Here is a 23517-nt window from a genome sequence, read left to right on the forward strand (position 1 = left end):
CAGAGAAGGTTCTGCAGATAACGAGCTCGTTGTTGCACTGAGCGCCCAAAGCGCCATGTCTCTTCCAAGTCAATTGTTATGGATGACGGGCGGGGCATTGGAGCAATTGCTGTGCCTTTGATTCACAAAATACTATTCAAACCGAATTACAAGTTCACTGTTTAACCGTGGGCGAATGTGGCGTTTTGATTCACTTGGGGATATTGTGCAGAGAGCTATTGCTATCGATTGAACCGAGAAATCCCCGTGCAAAACTTGAAATAAGCCCAGTGCCAACGTGTATGATTGAGAAGTGTTCCAAGGGATAAAATGGTGACGTGAAACGTATAAGTTTGCTTGAATTAAATACACGCTAAATTAGTTTTACATTACCTTTGAAAATGAAATGGACGGTCGCGACTCGATTTCTCTCCCGCTGTCAGAACAGTCCCATCAGTCGGATTCTTCAGCGTGAACATCTTAAATACTGTAAAGCTAAGGAAGTTAACAGAGACACAGACCATGTTGGAATCACCCAGCAGGACAGATAATCCGTGGGCGAACGAGAAACTATTGCAGACTCAGGTCAGGGACCCTTCATAGAACGATGAAAGAGGAAACGAAGACAGTCTTAAGCAGGAGAGAGGTGGTGACGAATGGGCAATACAATAGGAACGTCGCCGGCTGGGTGAGACCAAGGGACTCAACGTGGCAGTTTAGAAGTACATTCAAAACATAGAACATAGAGCAATACATATACTCATCTGAAAGCCTTTTACATGCCAGTATTTAAACTGGTTCCACTGCCAGCACTGGCAGCGTGTTCCAGATGCAAACGCCCCTCTGTGTAAAATGTTCCTGCCCCGCACACATTCCTTAAAACATTGTCCATCTCACATTAAATCTATGCTCTCTAGCTGTACTCTGTTATAAATATAAAATGGAGAAATAAGACAGGTAAGAAAGTGAAAGACCACTTCACAGGGAGGAAATAAGAATATGGATATGAAGAGGAAGATGGCTCTGATGTTTCACCTATTTCTCAAAATTCAAAGTTCTTCTACCTGATCTCCCCGCCAACCTACGTTCCAGTGAAACTAATGCAACTTCGTTCAATTTCCCCCTACAGCTAATAATCGCTAAGCCAGGCAACATTCTGGTCAATATCTTCTTCGACCTCTCCAAAGCTTCCACATTTTTCACATAATGGGGCGCCAGAATCCTCGAAATGCGGAGTCGTCAAAGCTGTAACATTACTTGTTGACTTAATGGACAATAGATAATAGACAATAGGTGCAGGAGTAGGCCATTCGGCCCTTCAAGCCACCACCACCATTCAATTTGATCATGGCTGATCCTTTTCAATCAGTACCCCGTTCCTGCGTTCTCCCCATAGCCCCTGACTGCGCTACCCTAGCTCTCTCTTGACTTGACTAGCTCCCTCTTGAATGCATTCAGAGCATTGGCCTCCACTGCCTTCTGAGGCAGAGAATTCCACAGATTTACAACTCTCTGACTGAAAATGTTTTTCCTCATCTGAGTTCTAAATGGCCTACCCCTTATTCTTAAACTGTGGCCCCTTGTTCTGGACTCCCCCAACATTGGGAACATGTTTCCTGCCCCTAACGTGTCCAACCCCTTAATAATCTTATACGTTTCGATAAGACCCCCTCTCAATGGTGTTGAATGCAGAGCTAAATCCACAAACCAAATCTTGCTTAAGTCCCCTCGCGGTACAGGTGCTGGAGGATGAACTGCAGGCCTAGGTTGACTGAATATCCTTCCTTTCCCCGAATATCCATGCATATTGCTATGCAAAAACACTGCAATAGCTGGGCGGACCACCTACTGCTATTAGTGCAGAAACGTTGCGCACAACGGGCTTATGACTGGCTCACGGGAGGGGGTATGGCACGGTCTGAATGGACGAGAAACGCCATAAATGACCGTGTCAGGCGCCCTTCCAGGAAAAGAGAACCCCGGTTTCGAACGGTGCCAGGTGAACAACAGGAAACGATCCGGCCGCGTGCTCTGCTGTGTACACGGGGTTTGAGAGTGCATTCGATGATACGCGAGTCTATGTGATGGCTCTGGTGGCTCGTGTCAAATGGCCGAGCTTGTGGCGGCCACCCTTCACTTATCCAACGACAATACCAGTCCGACTGCACACCGACTCCTGGGCGATTGCCAACGGTCCGGCCGAGTGGCACATCTCCAGTGGTACATTTCTTCAGTGTCACATCTCTTCAGTGTCAGTACACTCAATGCAGCCCAGCTTCCATAGCAGAGCAATCACATCAATGCTGCTCAGCCACTGTCCGCTAACATAATGTCAGCATTCCAATCCAGCGAGGTTGCAGGAAGTTCAATCGTGCTGTCTCAATGTCTTTAGTGCGGAAAGCCCACACCAATGCAGCTCGCTGCTCAGTGCCACCTTGGTCATGATGATGCAGCACCAGTGTAATTGATCCACTTCAATGCAGGGCATTTATTTCCCAAAGCAGCCCACTTATGTTGATGCAATTTGCCACATCGCAAAGCACGACCGCCTCTCCCACTGTCATCTGGTTGAGCCAACACAATGCAACTGCCCTGGGGTGGGGGGTCCTGCCAGCAAGGCCACTCTTTCCCCTCCCCTCTTCTCATCTACCTACATCCCTACCTCTATCCATATTTCGCTCGTCCGGTTCTTTCCTTATGCAAATCGTCTTTGCCCCGTTTACATCAATTGCTTTTGTAACTTATTCTACCTTTCTACAAATCACTCATCCCCATCTTTATTCACTGATGACCCGCCAAGTTTTTCTCTACCCAATCTCTCTTTCAGCTTCCAAGACCCGACCCCAGTCAGTCAGCATCGGGGTCCCGACCTGAGGTTAGTCTCAGTTCTCTCTTCGCAGATGCCGCTTGCTAACCACAGTTCCTCCAGCATTTTATTTACCACAGGCGGGTGGCTTGCTTTCATCGGTCGGTGTAATGAGCACGAGTCGGCAAGTAATGTACAGCTTTGATGACTCCGCATTTCGAGGATTCTGTCGCCCCATTATGGGAATAATGTGGAAGCTTTGGAGAGGTCGAAGTAGATATTTACCAGAATGTTGCCTGGCTTAGCGATTATTGGCTGTCGAGGGAAATTGAACGAAGTTGCATTAGTTTCTCTGGAACGTAGGTTGGCGGGCAGATCAGGTAGAAGTACTTTGAATTATGAGAAATAGATCAGACAATCAGAGCCATCTTCCTCTTCATATCCATATTCATATTTCCTCCCTGGGAAGTGGCCTCTATCTTTCTTACATATCCATATTTCTCATAATTTTATATTTATACCAGGGCATAGCTGGAGAGCATAGATTTAATGGGAGATGGACAATGTTCCAAGGAATGTGTGCGGGGCAGGTACTTTTTACACAGAGGGACGTTTGCCTGTGGAACACGCTGCCAGTGCTGGCAGTGGAACCAGTTACTACACTGGCATGTAAAAGGCTTTTAGATGACTATATGTATCGCTCTATGTTTTATATATTCAATGTATTATAGTCTTCTAAACTGCCACAATGAGTGTTTTGCTCTCACCCAGCCGGCGACGTTCCTATTGTACGGCCCATTTGTCTCCACCTCTCTGCTGCTGAAGTCTGTCTCCATGTCTTCTTTCCTCGTTCTATGAAGGGTCACTGAACTGAGTCTGCAATAGTTTCTCGTTCGTCCACGGATTATTTGTCCTGCTGGGTGATTCCAGCTTGGTCTGTGTCTCTGTTAAGTTCCTTAGCTTTACAGTATTTAAAATGTTCAAGCTGAAGAATCCTACTGATGGGATTGTTCTGACAGCGGGAATCAAATCGAGGTGCGACCGTCCACTTCCTTCCCAAAGGAAATGTTAAATTAATTTAGCGTGTATTTAATTCAAACAAACATATATGTTTAACGTCACCATTTTATCCATTGGAACGCTTAGTCATACACGTTGGCACTGAGCTTATTTCAAGTTTTGCACACGGATTTCTCGGATCAAGCCTTGGTCGGTAGCAATAACTCTCTGCACAATATCCCCAAGTGAATCAAAACGCCAGGTTCGCTCATCGTTAAACAGTGGCCTTGTAATTCATTTTGAATAGTATTTTGTGAATCAAAGGCATAGCAATTGCTCCAATGCCCCGCCCGTCATCCATAACAATTGACTTGGAAGAGACATGGCGCGTTGAGCGCTCGGTGTAACAACGAGCCCGTTATCTGCAGAACCTTCTCTGGATCCGCAGATCAGGCTTTCTGTCTCATTAACAGGAGGCCCACAAACGAGGATGAAACCCCTCCTTGCTTCAGGTGTCACGTTTTTGGAGGCCTTGTTGGGCATTAATGATGGAAAATTAGGATCCTCACAACTGTGTATGAAGTGTACACCACATTTGCAAGGAAACAGAATGGCAGCAACGTAGTTTGATAAGGAGACTCATAAAAGCATGGAGGGTATTAAACTGCACATAGAATATAAGATCAGGAAGCCATAAATTCAAGTACATATACAAATCTGCAGGCCATCTTGTCGGCGCCGGCTGTTTAAACGTATCTCATACGTATTACATCCCGCTAAAAATGTTGAGCCTGTTGTGCTCTTCACGATTTACAGTGGCCAATTCCATTCCATCCTCCGCATATCTGGGACAGGGAAACAAAGCCGAAGCAGCCAGCGAAACAAAATTAAAGGCTGGACAAACCCGCGGCTTAGACTCCACCTCTGGAGGGGACGGACAGACGACACCGTGTCGGGACACTTCTTCATACTGAGGGTGTAGGGAAACCTGGAACAGAGAACAGCAGGTGGGCCAATGCCCGGCAACGATAGGCGGATGTATATGTGGGACCGATGAGTAGAGACGCGGACAAGGGTGAGAGATGAAAAGAAAACAAAGGCAGTCAAATAAGGAGAAATGTTGGGGACTGGAATGTAAACCGCAGCGGGGAATATGGTGGAAGTGGACGTTAGGGGCGGGAGTAGTGGCGATATGAAAGGGCAGTGAGGAACTCGGGGAAGGGATATATGCGTACGAGGAGGAGGAAGTAGCAGGGTGACAAGGCAAGGGAGAAATATTTGTGCACCTGTGTGGGTGAGGGGTAAGATCGGGTGTCGGGGATATAACTTGAACGGACATCTGGTATTCCTTGGCGCACAGAGGGCACGTTCTTAGCGAAATGGTGAAAGCGATGACCCTACGTTTGAAAAGTGGACTCGCATGGAGGGATTCCATGGTCTGGGTTAAGCAGAGCGGGGAGATGAATCTCCGTGAGCCAGGCCGCACAGCAGGATGTCACGTTACAACTTTGTAAATCAAAGTCATATTTGAAATATTGGGTGGAATCGTGGACTGTGCAAACGACAGAGGTTGCAGGTGAACTAGGATGTTACCTGAAGTGGTGGCTGCTGTCTCCGAGTACAGGCGGGACATGTGCGTTTAGAACCAGAGATGAACCAGGAGCGGGGTTCTGTTTGAAGTTCACAAAGCGATGAGGGCCGGAGCGGGTCGAGAGACGTGAGAAACGTATCGGCTTCGCATAGGTTCCCGTAATCGGAGCGCAGGCTGTTTAAATGACGGGGTAAGAGGGTGTATGAGCAAGGGTTATGCCACTTAGTATTAGCTTCAAGAACGCATTGCTTGAGTTCGTGATGGATGCAGCCATTGTCAGCGTTTGAAAAAACCCCCCATTAAGATGAACCTTTGAAATGTAATGACAAGAACGGCTACCATCCGAGTGATGGGACAACTGAGGAATGCCGATAGGTACATAATGAATGGCGAAGACACCGTGGGCAGAATGTTCTTCCCCCTGTAGTGCGTGTCTCTGTGGTCCTGAATCAAACTCGTTCAGGAGAATATCTGGACAAGAACGTCAACCTACAATGTTTGTTGATCAGAGACATTAATCACGACAGCTCTGTGGCGTTTAGAATTGTTGGCTCTATGGCTTTCAGGTTATGCAACAAAATCGGAGTGAGGTGCAGATATTAACAGCGCGGAAGTGGCGAGAGGCGGTGTTCCGGCTGTTGCTTGCTGGGAAAGATTTGCAAAAAAAATAACAACAGTGGAACTGAAACCAGCGGAGACGTTTCATCCGGTTTGGCGCGTTCCAATCATGTTCAGCTATATGCTGTGAAACGTGCGAATGAAATCCCCATTAATCATTCATCAGCCCACCTGCCCAACATGTCAAGATCCTGTTGCAATTTTGACAACCATCTTCGCCATTTATAATACCACCCACTTTAGTGTCATCTGCAAACTTATTAATTATGCCTTGCTGTTCGCATCCAAATCATTGATATAGATAACAAACAGCAATGATCATACCGATCTAGCTTCAGAATTGAGGGACAAAGGTTTAGGGGTAACATGAGGGGGAACTTCTTTACTCAGAGGGTTGTGGCTGTATGGAATGGGCTTCCGGTGGAAGTGGTGGAGGCTGGCTCGATTTTATTATTTAAGAGTAAATTGGACAAGTATATGGATAGGAGGGGATTGGAGGGTTATGGTCTGAGTGCAGGTAGATGAGACTAGGTCAGGGAGAATGGTCGGCGTGGACTGGTAGGGCCGGACAGGCCTGTTTCCATGCTGTAGTTGTTATATGTTATATCTTATATGATATCTACATGGCCCACCGTCCAAATTCCAAATTCAAGATCGTCTCCGACCATAATATGTCCATTTTCTAAAGATTCTAAATTATTATCCGCTATTCGTTGTACTCTGGGTCTCTCGGGTGTCCATTTCATGGCAGCGAGTTTCCGATCTGCAGCTTACATTTGAACTTCGAGTGCCCTGCCGTTACATCATATTATTTGATGTCACCTTCGTGTTATTCATTAGCTGTCGTTTTGTACATATGTTGTATATGTATACTTGTGTGTGTGTGTGTGTGTGTGCGTGTGCGTGCGTGTGCGTGCGTGTGCGTGTGCGTGTGCGTGCGTGTGCGTGTGCGTGTGTGTGTGTTGCCGCATGTTGCCGCATCTCCACACAGAGCCCTAACCCTCTACTGCTCTCGCCCAATAAAGTCAGCATTATTTCCTTTCCCTCCAATTTGTTATCTTATAGTACCACAATTTACAATCGCACGACAACAATGTGGGGCCCAATAGAACAAATGTAGGTAGCAAAACTAAACATCCCGGGTTTGCAGCCATGTGGTTCTATGTAGCCCCCTGCTCGCTGTGTCGTGTGTTGGAGGGAATTGTGTGCCTGACCAGTACCCTGAATCTGGCTTCACACGAGGACCAGTCGCACTCAGAATTATGGCCCAAATCAGGGGAAGACAGTAAGAAATCTCATAGAGATGCGGTGGTTTTCTCAAACATTTACAGAACTTCATAGAGCTTCACAGCGTATACTGGAAAACATTCTGAGAGAACCCACATTTTTCACGCATTCACAGCAGTTACAGTTTCTATAGCTCGCGTCACAATGGTTCCATGCGCATTTTACATTTTTGAAATGATACACATGACAATTAAACACGTTTGCTTTTACTCTCTTAATATGTAAGATTTTGGGTTAAATATATGACAAACTTGCCAAATTTCTAATGACTTCCATAATTTGCGACGTCACCTTTACACACAAGATCTCCCGCTTCCAGGAGTGAAATCTCTGCTGCGGGTATTTGATGGGACACTTCCCTGAAATGACCAAGGACGTGGTTTTAATCACGGTTCACTGATGGACCATTGAGTACGGGTTATCTCCCAACTATCTTGTCTGTCCCTATCAGAAACCCAGTGTTGGAACTCGTCCGTCCATCACCTTCCCAGAGGATTGTCTTTAGATTATTGATTCGCTGTGGATTATGCAAACTCCGTGATGTATGCCATCCCTTATTTGGGCATCTTCGTTTTTTTAATGGAAACCACGATCACTGACTAAATCTTTGGCGGAAATGAGTCGGGGAGCCAAGCGGATATTTTGTAAACGTGTAGTTTGGATGCTCTGTCAATATGCTGGTTCGCCAGCCTTGGTGTTCCTCTGATCGCTCACAGTGAGAAATTATATTTATTGCGAAATTAACCTTGGAGTTCAAGGAAAGAAGTGTGTTGACGGCACAAGAACTGACTGAGTCGGGGTACCCACCGAACAGTGTTAGAACTGTTTAATCTACTTGGGGATATACACTAATTTGGACAACGCTAGACACAACTAGAGGTCAAAAATGGGATGAGCACTATCCAACTAAATTCCCCGTATTTGCAACGAAGCTGCGGGAACAGCGGAAAATAGTCTCGCAGCTATGAGAGCGTCTGCCTCATGACGCTACAGACCCGGGTTCAGTCCTAACCTCGCATGCTGGCTTGTGGACTTTGCGCTTTCTCTCTGTGACCACATAGGTTTAGCCTGAAAATATATGTTACCTCCCACCTTCCAATGACAAGCAATGTGGACGTTGTGCGTCCTCTGCGAATTCCTCCGATAATGCCCCTTAATTCCGAATTGGGTAGAAGGGCTCTGGGATTAATCCAATGTATGGAGAATAGAATCAATGTCAGATTAGTGTAAGTGGATGGTTAATGCCGAGCGCGGTCACAATGGGTGCCGAGTCTGTTTGCGTAAAGCATTTCAACAGTTCTGGTTCTAATATTTGATTATGATGCTTTAGATGCTCCAGTTTTTCATTATTTTTCAGTGCTTAATTAATCTTATCAGTCGAGGAAGGGGATATGTTAACACAGTCAACAATTGCATTCTAAACATCTTCTGTGTCACCGCATATATGCACGTGTTTGTGCAACTGCTAAGTAATTGAAGCATGAATCCTATTTCCGATACAAAGGTAGGGAGGGAAAAAAAACATTCTTCGAAATAACACACACGTCTACTTATTATATAAAATGTAAATGTTGCCCATAACAGAACGAAATTTCCGGAGATAAATAACAACAATATCACGGATTTCCTTCGATTCACCATTTCGGGATCACTGGGGCTCTTCGCACTTTTCTGGTCCCGGAGTCTCCTGCGGGCTCTGCTGACCACCAAAATATGTCTCACCGTTAAAGCATTGAGCAGCAGAATCAACACAAACGGGACACAGGGGGTGAGAATATAATGAAGAGACTCAATCGTTGACCAGGTAATTGAAGTCATAACACGGACATCCATGTAACAAAACCAGGGGGTATTCGCCAATCTGTACCAAGGTGTATACATGAAATACCAGTAAACATTCTTGGCGCTGCTCAGTACACTCACTGTGCTCAGAACCACAGCCGCTGTTTTCTCGGTGCAATATCTATGCTTCAATTTTTGGCAACAGATGGCAACAAATCGGTCAAAGGTGAAGGAGACGGTGAACCACACAGAACAGTCGGTCACTGTGTAAAGCAAGACGGCGTGGATATTACACAGGGGGATGAGCTTCACAAAATATAGGCGATGAGCAATCGGAATCTGTCTCAATATCAGGTCAAAGATAATGACCAGTAGATCTGCCGCTGCCATGGCCACCAGGTAGCGGGTCACACATCTGGAGAGGCCACACTTTCCTCGAGACAGGACCACAATTGTCACCAGATTCACTGTGATGCAAAAAGAATGATCATATTTTTAGTGCAAGATGATTGCAACCTCCGCATTATGTGCTTTGCATGAGTTAAACACCGTGAACAAACACACTTTACTTTTATGAAGTTCATCAGCAATTTCACCATAGCATCTGTGTGATTCCGAAAGCAAAGAGCAATGTTGTGGGTTAAGGGTTAATAATACGATGCGGGTAATGCACTGCGCAATATAAATATCCGTAGCAACAAAGCGGTCCGTTTATGTTGTGTGAATGCGTGGAGATCACCCCTGACATGTGGTTCAGTATTAGACAGGGACCCAAAATTACATTAGCGTGACTCAGATTGGCGTTTACCATGCAGTTGGTAAATATAGATTAACTTCCATTTTGCAATTCACCCAGATGATGCTTATCTTTGACTTGGTTACTGATGGGAATGTGTGATTTCTGGTATATTTGTGATTGGAGTAATTGCAATTGCAATTGAGGAATGAGTGTGATATCGAATGATCGCACACTTGCTAAGTTACACAGTTACCATAGAGAGAGGGAACAAAGCCCGTTCTCCTAGCACTGTGAAGTGCATCACACAACATCTCGATGACGTGCAACTTTCTCTTCAAAGGAAGTTTTGGAAATCAATCAATCGAACTAAACGGCAAACATGAAACGCAGATTTTAATCGCAAAGAGAAGATCAGTTGATGCAAAGAGGAGACTGGGATGATTTCGACAGAAACATGATTAGGTTCGAAATGGTTAATAATTCACATTGAGTCTGCAGTTCTAAACCCGCTCCGCAATTCACCCGGTCCTGCTGTGGTAATGTAAGCCACGAAATCCCCCATTGGAAGGGCACTGAATTGAAACATTGACCGGCACAGCTGCTGCCCAACTTACTAATGGGGTTCCTTTAACATTTAGCATTTCCACCATCCACTGTGACTTTGTGTGTTCCATCAATTCAGCTGGAACTGGTCAATGGGCATAATGGATTCAATACAACGTGACTGTGCTCGATGTTAACCAGTGCAAACACCGGGAAGTTGCAGATCACTCTGCGTTTAATCCTGCAAAATACGATGTTCAAAGTGACAGTCACAGCAAGAATGGTTCGCGCATTAATAATCCCTCGGCAGTGCGATCACTGAATTTGAAATTAAAAGAGGCAGTTTCGAGAGACATACAGCCAGATTCTCAAATATGCACAGCGTAAACGACAGCTCTCCTCACTTACCCGGAACACCGACAATAGCCAGGATCGGGTAGTATATCTTTTGGATCTCGTATATGACTCTAACAATCTGTAGTTCGCCCATCTCCTTGTCACCTCTTATCCTATTTGATTGTGGAATATCTCATTGAAAAGGTTCCCTTATTTGAAGGAAAGGGATTATCCCTGCGGGACCGTTGGGTGTCATCGTTTCATGTTGATCACAGTCCCTGAGCAAACCTATTGTTCACAGAGTGTTGCATAATATTGTGAAGTCTTCGACAAGGTTCCACATAGGGGATTAGTGGGCAAAATTAGAGCACATGGTATTGGAGGTAGGGTACTGACATGGATAGAAAATTGGTTGACAGACAGAAAGCAAAGAGTGGGGATAAATTGGTCCCTTTCAGAATGGCAGGCAGTAACTAGTGGGGTGCTGGGACCGCAGCTATTTACAATATACATTAATGACTTTGATTAAGGGATGAAAAGTACCATTAGCAAATTTGCAGACGATCCAAAGCTGGGTAGTAGTGTGAACTGTGAGGGAGATGTTATGAGGTTGCAGTGTGACTTGGACAGGTTGTGTGAGTGGGCAGATGCATGGCAGATGCAGTTTAATACAATACAATACAATACAATATATCTTTATTGTCATTGTACCCAGGGGTACAACGAGATTGGGAATGCGCCTCCCATACGATGCAATAATTTAAGTAATTTAGACAACAGCAACCCAACGAAACGAAACAATTGTAACAGTTTTAGACAGGGTAAAGTGCAAGTTGATCTATGCGTTGTGGCCATCCGGCTCAGCAGGACCGGTTCATAGCAGCTATGGCCCTGGGGATGAAGCTGTTCCTGAGTCTGGAGGTGCGGGCGTAGAAGGCCTTGTATCGTCTGCCCGATGGAAGGAGTTCGAACAGACTGTTGCAGGGGTGTGAAGAGTCTTTGTGGATGCTGGTGGCTTTTCTGAGGCATCGTGTGTTGTAGATGCCCTCCAAGTCTGGTAGCTGTGTTCCGATGGCCCTCTGAGCTCTGTGGACTACCCGCTGTAGAGCTTTCCTTTCTGCCTCCGTGCAGCTGAGGTACCACACAGGGATGCCATGCGTTAGGATGCTCTCTATGGTGCAGCGGTAGAAGGTCGTCAGCAGCTGTTGGGGTAGACCAGACTTTTTCAGTGTTCTTAAGTAGAACAGTCTTTGTTGTGCCTTCTTGACCAGCGCAGCGGTGTTATTGGACCATGTTAGGTCCTCCGAAATGTGAGTGCCCAGAAACATGAAGCTGGACACTCTCTCCACACTGTCCCCGTTGATAGAGATCGGGGCATATTCCCCGTTACGTGACCTACGGAAGTTGATGATCAGCTCCTTGGTCTTGGTGGTATTTAGGGACAGATTGTTATCCTGAGCACCAGTCCGCCAGGTTCTGCACCTCCGCTCTATAGTTTGTTTCATCCCCGTTGGTGATAAGCCCGATCACCGTTGTGTCGTCTGCAAACTTGACAATGGTGTTGGTGTCGAATGCAGGAACACGGTCGTGTGTGAAGAGGTAGTAGAGCATGGGGCTCAGAACACAGCCCTATGGTGTGCCGGTACTCAGGGTGATAGTGGGGGACAGGTGCGGGCCCATTCTCACTGCCTGCGGTCGTTCCAGCAGGAAGTCCAGGATCCAGTCACATAATGAGGAGCTGAGGCCTAGCTGGTGGAGTTTGGTGATGAGCTTGGTGGGGATGACCGTGTTGAAGGCGGAGCTATAGTCTATGAATAGCATCCTCACGTACGTGCCCTGTCTCTCTAGGTGAGTCAGGACAGTGTGAAGAGCCAGAGAGATGGCGTCCTCTGTGGATCTATTTGCCCTGTATGCAAATTGATGTGGGTCCAGTGAGTCAGGGATGTTGGATTTGATGTGTGAGAGTACCAGCCTCTCAAAGCACTTCATGACTATCGGCGTTAGGGCAACCGGGCGGTAGTCGTTCAGGTTGGAGAACTACTTTGGTGGTAAGAATAGGAAGGCAGAGTATTATCTGAATGGTGTCAAGTTAGGAAAAGGGGACGTACAACGAGATCTGGGTGTCCTAGTGCATCAGTCATTGAAAGGAAGCATGCAGGTACAGCAAGCAGTGAAGAAAGCCAATGGAATGTTGGCCTTCATAACAAGAGAAGTTGAGTATAGGAGCAAAGAGGTCCTTCTGCAGTTGTACAGGGCCCTAGTGAGACCGCACCTCGAGTACTGTGTGCAGTTTTGGTCTCCAAATTTGAGGAAGGATATTCTTGCTATTGAGGGCGTGCAGTGTAGGTTTACTAGGTTAATTCTCGGAATGCCGGGACTGTCGTATGTTGAAAGACTGGAGCGACTAGGCTTGTATACACTGGAATTTGGAAGGATGAGAGGGGATCTTACCGAAACGTATACGATTATTAAGGGGTTGGACACGTTAGAGGCAGCAAACATGTTCCCAATGTTGGGGGAGTCCAGAACAAGGGGCCACAGTTTAAGAATAAGGGGTATGCCATTTAGAACGGAGATGAGGAAAAACGTTTTCAGTCAGAGAGTTGTGAATCTGTGGAATTCTCTGCCTCAGAAGGCAGTGGAGGCCAATTCTCTGAATGCATTCAAGAGAGCTACATAGAGCTCTTAAGGATAGCGGAGTCAAGGGGTATGGGGAGAAGGCATGAACGGGGTACTGATTGAGAATGATCAGCCATGATCACATTGAATGGCGGTGCTGGCTCGAAGGGCCGAATGGCCTAATCCTATTGTCTATTGTCTATTGAAGTAAGTACCATGTGGTTATTCAGGTGAAGCACAACGCCGAACAATTGTTCAGGCACTTCGGAGAAAACAAATATTCATCACGATTTCTGCAAACCGCTCATTTCCCAGCCTCAGCCGATTAGACTTTATCTGTTACAGTTAAATCAAAACCGAGATATCTACATGGAACGTTGCGTTACGACCCCTCTATTTTTTTTCTTGTTTGCTTTCGCCAAAAGCCTTTTCGCCCATCAGATCTGCCTGCGATTGCACCTTCGGGAACCACGCACCTGCACTCCTACACCCCTGGCCTGGGCTCCACAAGACTCGCCAGATGCCTACCATTCACTGTGTAAGCCCTGCCCATGTTAGTCTTACCAAAATTTCACATCCCTTTGTATTAAATTCCATCAACTTTTCCTCAGCGCACCTGACCAATCGATCAAGACTTATCGGATTTTGCTGGCTTTACCTAGCATTAAACGTTATTCCCTTCTCGTGTGCATTAGTTATACACTGTAAATTGATCGATTGTAATCATGCTTTTCTGCTGACTGGTTAGCACGCAACAAAAGCTTTTTACTGCACGTCCGGACACGTGACAATAAACTGAACACAACTGAACTGAAGATCCTGCTGCAATGTTTTTCACAACCATTCTCACTATCTGCACAACTACCCACATTTGTACCATGTAGTCACATAATGTGTTCACAACCTGGTCCCCGATATATCCCGTCATTGATCAAGGACCTACAGACAACATTCGTTTCAAAGTGCCCCGCATTCCCATTAGCTCCTCCAGGTGCTATCACCCGTCGACACACCTTAAACAGTCAAATCAGCCGAACAACACCCGAGTCTTTCAAGTATCGGAGGAACTCTGGGGACACTGGTAGAATCCATGAGGTTTCAGGGAGAGCGTTCAAACTCCACACTATCAGCACTACGTATTCGGATTGAAACCGCAGTGATTTGCCAGCAGCTCTACAAGTTCCACCAATGTGAAGTTTGTTTTCCAGTACTTGGCGGTTTCAGTGAGTTTATTCTTTGCAGGTGAAAGTTGGGCTTTATGTGATTGGCACGTATCCTGAATTGTTCCATACAAACGAGAATTAAACAAGGTGATTGATCAAGTTTCCTGTAGTTTCCCGTTCGCTTTTGAAAATCTCAGCAAAAGGTTGTTGAGGGCAGAGCTGAGGACGGCGTATATATGGATTTGATCATGGTATTTGAGAAGGTACGCGTGGCAGGCTGCTCCGAAAGGCTGCATGGCTTGGGAACAAAAGACATCTAGCCGAATAGATAGAAAATTGGATTCATGGAAGGAAGCAGAAGGTGACGGTAGAACGTTGTTTTTCGGACTGGCAGCCGGTGAGTAGTGGGTGCTCCAGGGTTCGGTGCTAGGCCCATTGCTGTTTGTTATCTATATCAATGATTTGGAAGAGAATAGACAAGGCACAATTAATACGTTTGCAGGTGACACTAAAGTGGGTGGTATTATAGATGGCGAAGATGGTTGTCAAAATTGCAACAGGATCTTGACATGTTGGGCAGGTGGGCTGATGAATGGTTAATTGGGGATTTCATTCGCACGTTTCATAGGATATAGCTGAACATGATTGGAACGCGCCAAACCGGATGAAACGTCTCCCATGGTTTCAGTCCCACTGTTGTTATTTTTTTGCAAATCTTTCCCAGCAAGCAACGGCCGGAACACCGCCTCTCGCCCCTTCGACGCTATTAAAATCTGCACCTCACTCCGATTTTATTGCATAACATCTGAAAGCCACAGAGCCAACGAATCTAAACGCCACATAGCTGTGGTGATTAACGTCTCTGATCAACAAACATTGTAAGTTGACGTTCTTGTCCAGATATTCTCCTGAACGAGTGTGACTCAGGGCCACAGAGACACGCACTACAGGGGGAAGAACATTCTGCCCACGGTGTCTTCGCCGTTCATTATGTACCTGTCGGCATTCCTCAGTGGTCCCATCACTCGGATGGTAGCCGTTCTTGTCATTCCATTTCAAAGATTCATCTTAACTTTTTCAAGCGCTGACAGTGCCTGCATCCATCACCAACTTACCCCGTCTTCTAAAGCGCCTGCGCTCCGATTATGGCAACCTATGCTACGGCGATACGTTTCTCTCGTCTCTAGTCTCGCTACGGCCCTCGTAGGTTTGTGAACTTCAAACAGAACCCCACTCCTGGTTCATCTCTGATTCTAAACGCACTTGCCTCGCCTGTACTCGCGGGCAGCAGTCACCACTTCTTCTGGCATCGTAGTCCACCTACACCCTCTGACGGTTACGCAGTCCGCGATTCGACCCCATATTTCAAATGTGACTTTGTGTTACAAAGTTGTAACGTGACATCCTGCTGTGCGGCCTGGGTCGCGGAGATTCATCTCACCGCTCTGCTAAAACAAGACCATGGAATCCCTCTATGCGAGTCCTCTTTTCAACCGCAGGGGACGACGATTTCACCATTTCGCTGAGAATGTGCGTTCTATGCGCCAAGGAATACCAGATGTCCGTTCAAGTAATATCCCCTACACCCGATCTTACCCCTCCCCCACACTGGTGCACAAATATTTCTCCCATGCCTTGTCACCCTGCTACTTCCTCCTCCTCGTACGCATATATCCCTTCCCCGAGATCCTCAGTTCCCTTTCAGATTCCCACTACTCCCTCCCATAACGTCCACTTCCACCATCTTCCTCGCTGCGGTTTACATTCAATTCCTCAACTTATCTCCTTATTTCACAGCCTTTGTTTTCTTTTCATCTCTCACCCTTGTCGGCGTCTCCACTCATCGGTCCTACATATACACCGATGAGCCAAAACATTATAACCTGATAAGCTAAAGCATTATGCCCTAATATGCTGTTGGTCCTCCGTGTGCAGCCCCATACGCAGCATGACGCGATGCGCTGTGTATTGTGACACATTCCTCCCGTGACCGCCATTACCATTTTCTGTGACTTGTGCCACAGTAGACCTTCTGTCGGTTCGGACCAGACGGAATAGCCATCGTGCCCTCGCGCATCGCAACACCCTATCTGTAGGAGCCATTTACGTTTAATTTAGTTACTGTCATTGTATTATGGCTATGTTTAATATTTATAGTTTCTGTCTTTTTTTGCATGCTTGTGGGTGTGATTTGATACGTAATGGGGAGTGTCTATATGGGAGGATGCTAGCGTAGCGACAGAGATTGTGGGTCAGTTTAGTCTGGAGGATGGAGAGACTACAGTTTTTTACCACACCCGCGCCAGTCACCCTCACGTCTGCCACACTCTCGACTGCCACACTCTTTGGGATTTATTGCACGATTTACACTATCAGCCAAGTTAATTTTGCAGGATCTCTGTAACAAGAAACTTGGATGGCATGAGAGTATAACGCAAATCTTCTCTCAGCGATGGACAGAGTGGTTAGAAAATCTCGACAAGATCTCGGACCGGTTAGGGTTAGGACCGGTGTATGAAGGCGACAAACTTTGGTCGAATCAGATTTGCACACCTGCATCACCTTTCTGATGCAAGTGAAAGTGGTTACGGTACTGTTTCATATCTGAGACTGGAAATGATATTAATGATGTACATGCTGCATTCTTAATGGGAAAGGCCAGAGTGGCACCATTGAAGCAAATGACGATTCCCAGAATGGAGCTTGCAGCCGCAGTCTTAGCTGTCAGAATTTACATATTGCTGCAAAAAGAACTGCAGCTTAAGCTGGAGGAATCTACCTTCTGTACTGATAGCATGACAGTGCTTAGGTACACCAACGTTGAAAATAAACGCTTCCTAACATTTGTCGCAAACAGGATCTCTTTTATAAGGTATGCTACTAATGTATCACAGTGGAAGTATATTAATACCAAGGAAAATCCTGCGGATGAAGCCTCTAGAGGATTAACAGCAGACCGCTTCTTAAGCAGTAAGAGATGGATCAATGGGCCAGAGTTTCTATGTAAACAGACCGAGAATGGACAAAGTCTAACCTGGAAATTGAAATCTCTGCTAATGATCCGGAGATCAAGGAAGACATCTTAGTGAACGCCATTATTAAGGACCCATTAGATTCAACAAACTATTTAATTACCCATTTCTCATCATGGAATAAGTTGAAGACTGTAGTGGCTTAGTTTCGTAAATTAAAAACAATGCTTTTGCAGTGGACTCGTAAGAAAAATGAAACGCGGGCTCCTATAAGTGGCTTTGAAACGGATCCTGGCAAGCTGAAAGAAAAGGTTGAGTATCGTACCGGGGACAGTGTTTATGTCCGGCTGATCTTTTTAAGGCAGAAAATGCAGTTATCTCTTTCTGTCAAATACAAGAATATAAGGAAGAGCTATCAGCATTACAAGCTGGTGAACGTGGTGTTAAAATAAGTAGTTTTTTATACAGGCTTGACCCGATACTGGATAAAGGACTTCTGAGAGTATGTGGTCACCTAAATAAACTAGCGGTGCCTGAAGAAGCTAAGCATCCTATTATTCTCTCGAAGGACTTTCATATTTCAACATTGCTGTTACGACATATTCATGAACAGATCGGACATGGAGGAAGAAATCACATCTTGTCAAAACTTCGTAAAAAGATACTGGAGGTCATGCCAGACGTTAAAGGTTTTTTGTGTACTGTACGACTTCAGACTAAGGACATCATCTTGGTAAGACCGATAACCAAGATATGTCTGCTTCTAGAAGGTGAAGGAGAAGATTGAAGAATCGTTAAAGAAGTTTGAATGCCAAAATATAATGCATATTACTTTTGTCTTTGATAAATATTAAGCTTTTATAGCTCCTTTTAGTATCTATTGCTAATTGCTTCGTTATATACGCAGAACAATTAGGGGCCGGTGTGTAGGAGCCATTTACGCTTAATTTAGTTACTGTCATTGTATTATGGCTATGTTTAATATTTCTAGTTTCTGTCTTTTTTTGCATGCTTGGGGGTGTGATTCGATACGTAATGGGGAGTGTCGACATGGGAGGAGACTAGCGTAGCGACAGAGATTGTGGGTCAGTTTAGTCTCGGAGGATGGAAAGAATACATTTTTTTACCACATTCATGTCTGCCACACTCTCGACTGCCACACCCTCGACTGCCACATTGGCGCCAGCTACACTCACAAGGAGCACACGGTAACGACTACACGGTTTTTATTGTATTGCTTGAAGAAAAAACAGTTGATAAGAACGAAAAGTTATGAATTACTCTTTTGATTTGTGCTACTTTAATAAAGACCAATTAATTAAGAAACAGCGTTTGGAAGATTCGTCTTTCTTATCTCGGAGTGCGGTGTGTGCGTAAGCTATACCATTCCATCCCCGAGCAGTAATGGCTATCGAAGTTGGACTTTGAGAATGTATAGAAACTGCCATTACACTGTCTGTCGCCGGTTTGTGGTTTATCCCTTCTCGGACCACTGTCGGTAGGTACTCACCACTGCTGACCGGGAGCACCCCACAAGCCTTGCCATTTCAGAGATGCTCTGACCCAGTCGTCTGGCCATAACAATTTGGACCTTGTCAAAGTCGCTCATTTCCTGCCCATTTCTCCTGCATCTAGCACATCAACTTCAAGAACTGACGGTTCACATGCTGCCTAATTTCTCCTACCCCTTGACAGTGTCATTGTAAGATTATCAATGTTATTCATTTCGCCTGTCAGTGGTCATAATGTTTTGGCTCATCCGCCTATCATTTCCGGACATTGGCCCACCTCCTACTCTCTGTTCCAGGTTTCTCGCCCGACACTCTCAGTATGAAGAAGTGCCCCGACATGGTGTCGTCTGTCCGTCCACTCCAGAGGTGGAGCCTCAGCCGCTGGTTTTGTCCAGCCTTTTATTTCGCTTCGCTGGCTGCTTTGGCCTTGCTTCCTTGTCCCAGATATGCGGAGGATGGAATGGAATTGGCCACTGCAAATCGTAAAGAGCACAACAGGCTCAACATTTTTTTGCGGGTGAAATACGTATGAGATACGTTTAAACAGCCGGCGCCGACAAGATGGCCTGCAGATTTTTAAATGTACTTGGATTTATGGCTTCCTGATCTTATATTCTATGTGCAGTTTAATACCCTCCATCCTTTTATGAGTCTCCGTATCAAACTACGTTGTTGCCATTCTGTATCCTTGGACATGTGGTGGACACTTCATACACAGTTGCGAAAATCCTCATTTTCTGTCATATATATCCTAGCGCTACAAGGCCTCCAAAAACGTAACACCTGAAGCAAGGAGGGGGTTCATCCTCGTTTGTGGGCCTCCTGTTAATTAGACAGGAAGCCTGATCTGCGGATCCAGAGAAGGTTCTGCAGATAACGAGCTCGTTGTTGCACTGAGCGCCCAAAGCGCCATGTCTCTTCCAAGTCAATTGTTATGGATGACGGGCGGGGCATTGGAGCAATTGCTGTGCCTTTGATTCACAAAATACTATTCAAACCGAATTACAAGTTCACTGTTTAACCGTGGGCGAATGTGGCGTTTTGATTCACTTGGGGATATTGTGCAGAGAGCTATTGCTATCGATTGAACCGAGAAATCCCCGTGCAAAACTTGAAATAAGCCCAGTGCCAACGTGTATGATTGAGAAGTGTTCCAAGGGATAAAATGGTGACGTGAAACGTATAAGTTTGCTTGAATTAAATACACGCTAAATTAGTTTTACATTACCTTTGAAAATGAAATGGACGGTCGCGACTCGATTTCTCTCCCGCTGTCAGAACAGTCCCATCAGTCGGATTCTTCAGCGTGAACATCTTAAATACTGTAAAGCTAAGGAAGTTAACAGAGACACAGACCATGTTGGAATCACCCAGCAGGACAGATAATCCGTGGGCGAACGAGAAACTATTGCAGACTCAGGTCAGGGACCCTTCATAGAACGATGAAAGAGGAAACGAAGACAGTCTTAAGCAGGAGAGAGGTGGTGACGAATGGGCAATACAATAGGAACGCCGCCGGCTGGGTGAGACCAAGGGACTCAACGTGGCAGTTTAGAAGTACATTCAAAACATAGAACATAGAGCAATACATATACTCATCTGAAAGCCTTTTACATGCCAGTATTTAAACTGGTTCCACTGCCAGCACTGGCAGCGTGTTCCAGATGCAAACGCCCCTCTGTGTAAAATGTTCCTGCCCCGCACACATTCCTTAAAACATTGTCCATCTCACATTAAATCTATGCTCTCTAGCTGTACTCTGTTATAAATATAAAATGGAGAAATAAGACAGGTAAGAAAGTGAAAGACCACTTCACAGGGAGGAAATAAGAATATGGATATGAAGAGGAAGATGGCTCTGATGTTTCACCTATTTCTCAAAATTCAAAGTTCTTCTACCTGATCTCCCCGCCAACCTACGTTCCAGTGAAACTAATGCAACTTCGTTCAATTTCCCCCTACAGCTAATAATCGCTAAGCCAGGCAACATTCTGGTCAATATCTTCTTCGACCTCTCCAAAGCTTCCACATTTTTCACATAATGGGGCGCCAGAATCCTCGAAATGCGGAGTCGTCAAAGCTGTAACATTACTTGTTGACTTAATGGACAATAGATAATAGACAATAGGTGCAGGAGTAGGCCATTCGGCCCTTCAAGCCACCACCACCATTCAATTTGATCATGGCTGATCCTTTTCAATCAGTACCCCGTTCCTGCGTTCTCCCCATAGCCCCTGACTGCGCTACCCTAGCTCTCTCTTGACTTGACTAGCTCCCTCTTGAATGCATTCAGAGCATTGGCCTCCACTGCCTTCTGAGGCAGAGAATTCCACAGATTTACAACTCTCTGACTGAAAATGTTTTTCCTCATCTGAGTTCTAAATGGCCTACCCCTTATTCTTAAACTGTGGCCCCTTGTTCTGGACTCCCCCAACATTGGGAACATGTTTCCTGCCCCTAACGTGTCCAACCCCTTAATAATCTTATACGTTTCGATAAGACCCCCTCTCAATGGTGTTGAATGCAGAGCTAAATCCACAAACCAAATCTTGCTTAAGTCCCCTCGCGGTACAGGTGCTGGAGGATGAACTGCAGGCCTAGGTTGACTGAATATCCTTCCTTTCCCCGAATATCCATGCATATTGCTATGCAAAAACACTGCAATAGCTGGGCGGACCACCTACTGCTATTAGTGCAGAAACGTTGCGCACAACGGGCTTATGACTGGCTCACGGGAGGGGGTATGGCACGGTCTGAATGGACGAGAAACGCCATAAATGACCGTGTCAGGCGCCCTTCCAGGAAAAGAGAACCCCGGTTTCGAACGGTGCCAGGTGAACAACAGGATACGATCCGGCCGCGTGCTCTGCTGTGTACACGGGGTTTGAGAGTGCATTCGATGATACGCGAGTCTATGTGATGGCTCTGGTGGCTCGTGTCAAATGGCCGAGCTTGTGGCGGCCACCCTTCCCTTATCCAACGACAATACCAGTCCGACTGCACAGCGACTCCTGGGCGATTGCCAACGGTCCGGCCGAGTGGCACATCTCCAGTGGTACATTTCTTCAGTGTCACATCTCTTCAGTGTCAGTACACTCAATGCAGCCCAGCTTCCATAGCAGAGCAATCACATCAATGCTGCTCAGCCACTGTCCGCTAACATAATGTCAGCATTCCAATCCAGCGAGGTTGCAGGAAGTTCAATCGTGCTGTCTCAATGTCTTTAGTGCGGAAAGCCCACACCAATGCAGCTCGCTGCTCAGTGCCACCTTGGTCATGATGATGCAGCACCAGTGTAATTGATCCACTTCAATGCAGGGCATTTATTTCCCAAAGCAGCCCACTTATGTTGATGCAATTTGCCACATCGCAAAGCACGACCGCCTCTCCCACTGTCATCTGGTTGAGCCAACACAATGCAACTGCCCTGGGGTGGGGGGTCCTGCCAGCAAGGCCACTCTTTCCCCTCCCCTCTTCTCATCTACCTACATCCCTACCTCTATCCATATTTCGCTCGTCCGGTTCTTTCCTTATGCAAATCGTCTTTGCCCCGTTTACATCAATTGCTTTTGTAACTTATTCTACCTTTCTACAAATCACTCATCCCCATCTTTATTCACTGATGACCCGCCAAGTTTTTCTCTACCCAATCTCTCTTTCAGCTTCCAAGACCCGACCCCAGTCAGTCAGCATCGGGGTCCCGACCTGAGGTTAGTCTCAGTTCTCTCTTCGCAGATGCCGCTTGCTAACCACAGTTCCTCCAGCATTTTATTTACCACAGGCGGGTGGCTTGCTTTCATCGGTCGGTGTAATGAGCACGAGTCGGCAAGTAATGTACAGCTTTGATGACTCCGCATTTCGAGGATTCTGTCGCCCCATTATGGGAATAATGTGGAAGCTTTGGAGAGGTCGAAGTAGATATTTACCAGAATGTTGCCTGGCTTAGCGATTATTGGCTGTCGAGGGAAATTGAACGAAGTTGCATTAGTTTCTCTGGAACGTAGGTTGGCGGGCAGATCAGGTAGAAGTACTTTGAATTATGAGAAATAGATCAGACAATCAGAGCCATCTTCCTCTTCATATCCATATTCATATTTCCTCCCTGGGAAGTGGCCTCTATCTTTCTTACATATCCATATTTCTCATAATTTTATATTTATACCAGAGCATAGCTGGAGAGCATAGATTTAATGGGAGATGGACAATGTTCCAAGGAATGTGTGCGGGGCAGGTACTTTTTACACAGAGGGACGTTTGCCTGTGGAACACGCTGCCAGTGCTGGCAGTGGAACCAGTTACTACACTGGCATGTAAAAGGCTTTTAGATGACTATATGTATCGCTCTATGTTTTATATATTCAATGTATTATAGTATTCTAAACTGCCACAATGAGTGTTTTGCTCTCACCCAGCCGGCGACGTTCCTATTGTACGGCCCATTTGTCTCCACCTCTCTGCTGCTGAAGTCTGTCTCCATGTCTTCTTTCCTCGTTCTATGAAGGGTCACTGAACTGAGTCTGCAATAGTTTCTCGTTCGTCCACGGATTATTTGTCCTGCTGGGTGATTCCAGC

The sequence above is a fragment of the Rhinoraja longicauda genome, unplaced genomic scaffold (genome assembly GCF_053455715.1).
Source record: "Rhinoraja longicauda isolate Sanriku21f unplaced genomic scaffold, sRhiLon1.1 Scf000056, whole genome shotgun sequence".
Lineage (NCBI taxonomy): Eukaryota > Metazoa > Chordata > Chondrichthyes > Rajiformes > Arhynchobatidae > Rhinoraja > Rhinoraja longicauda.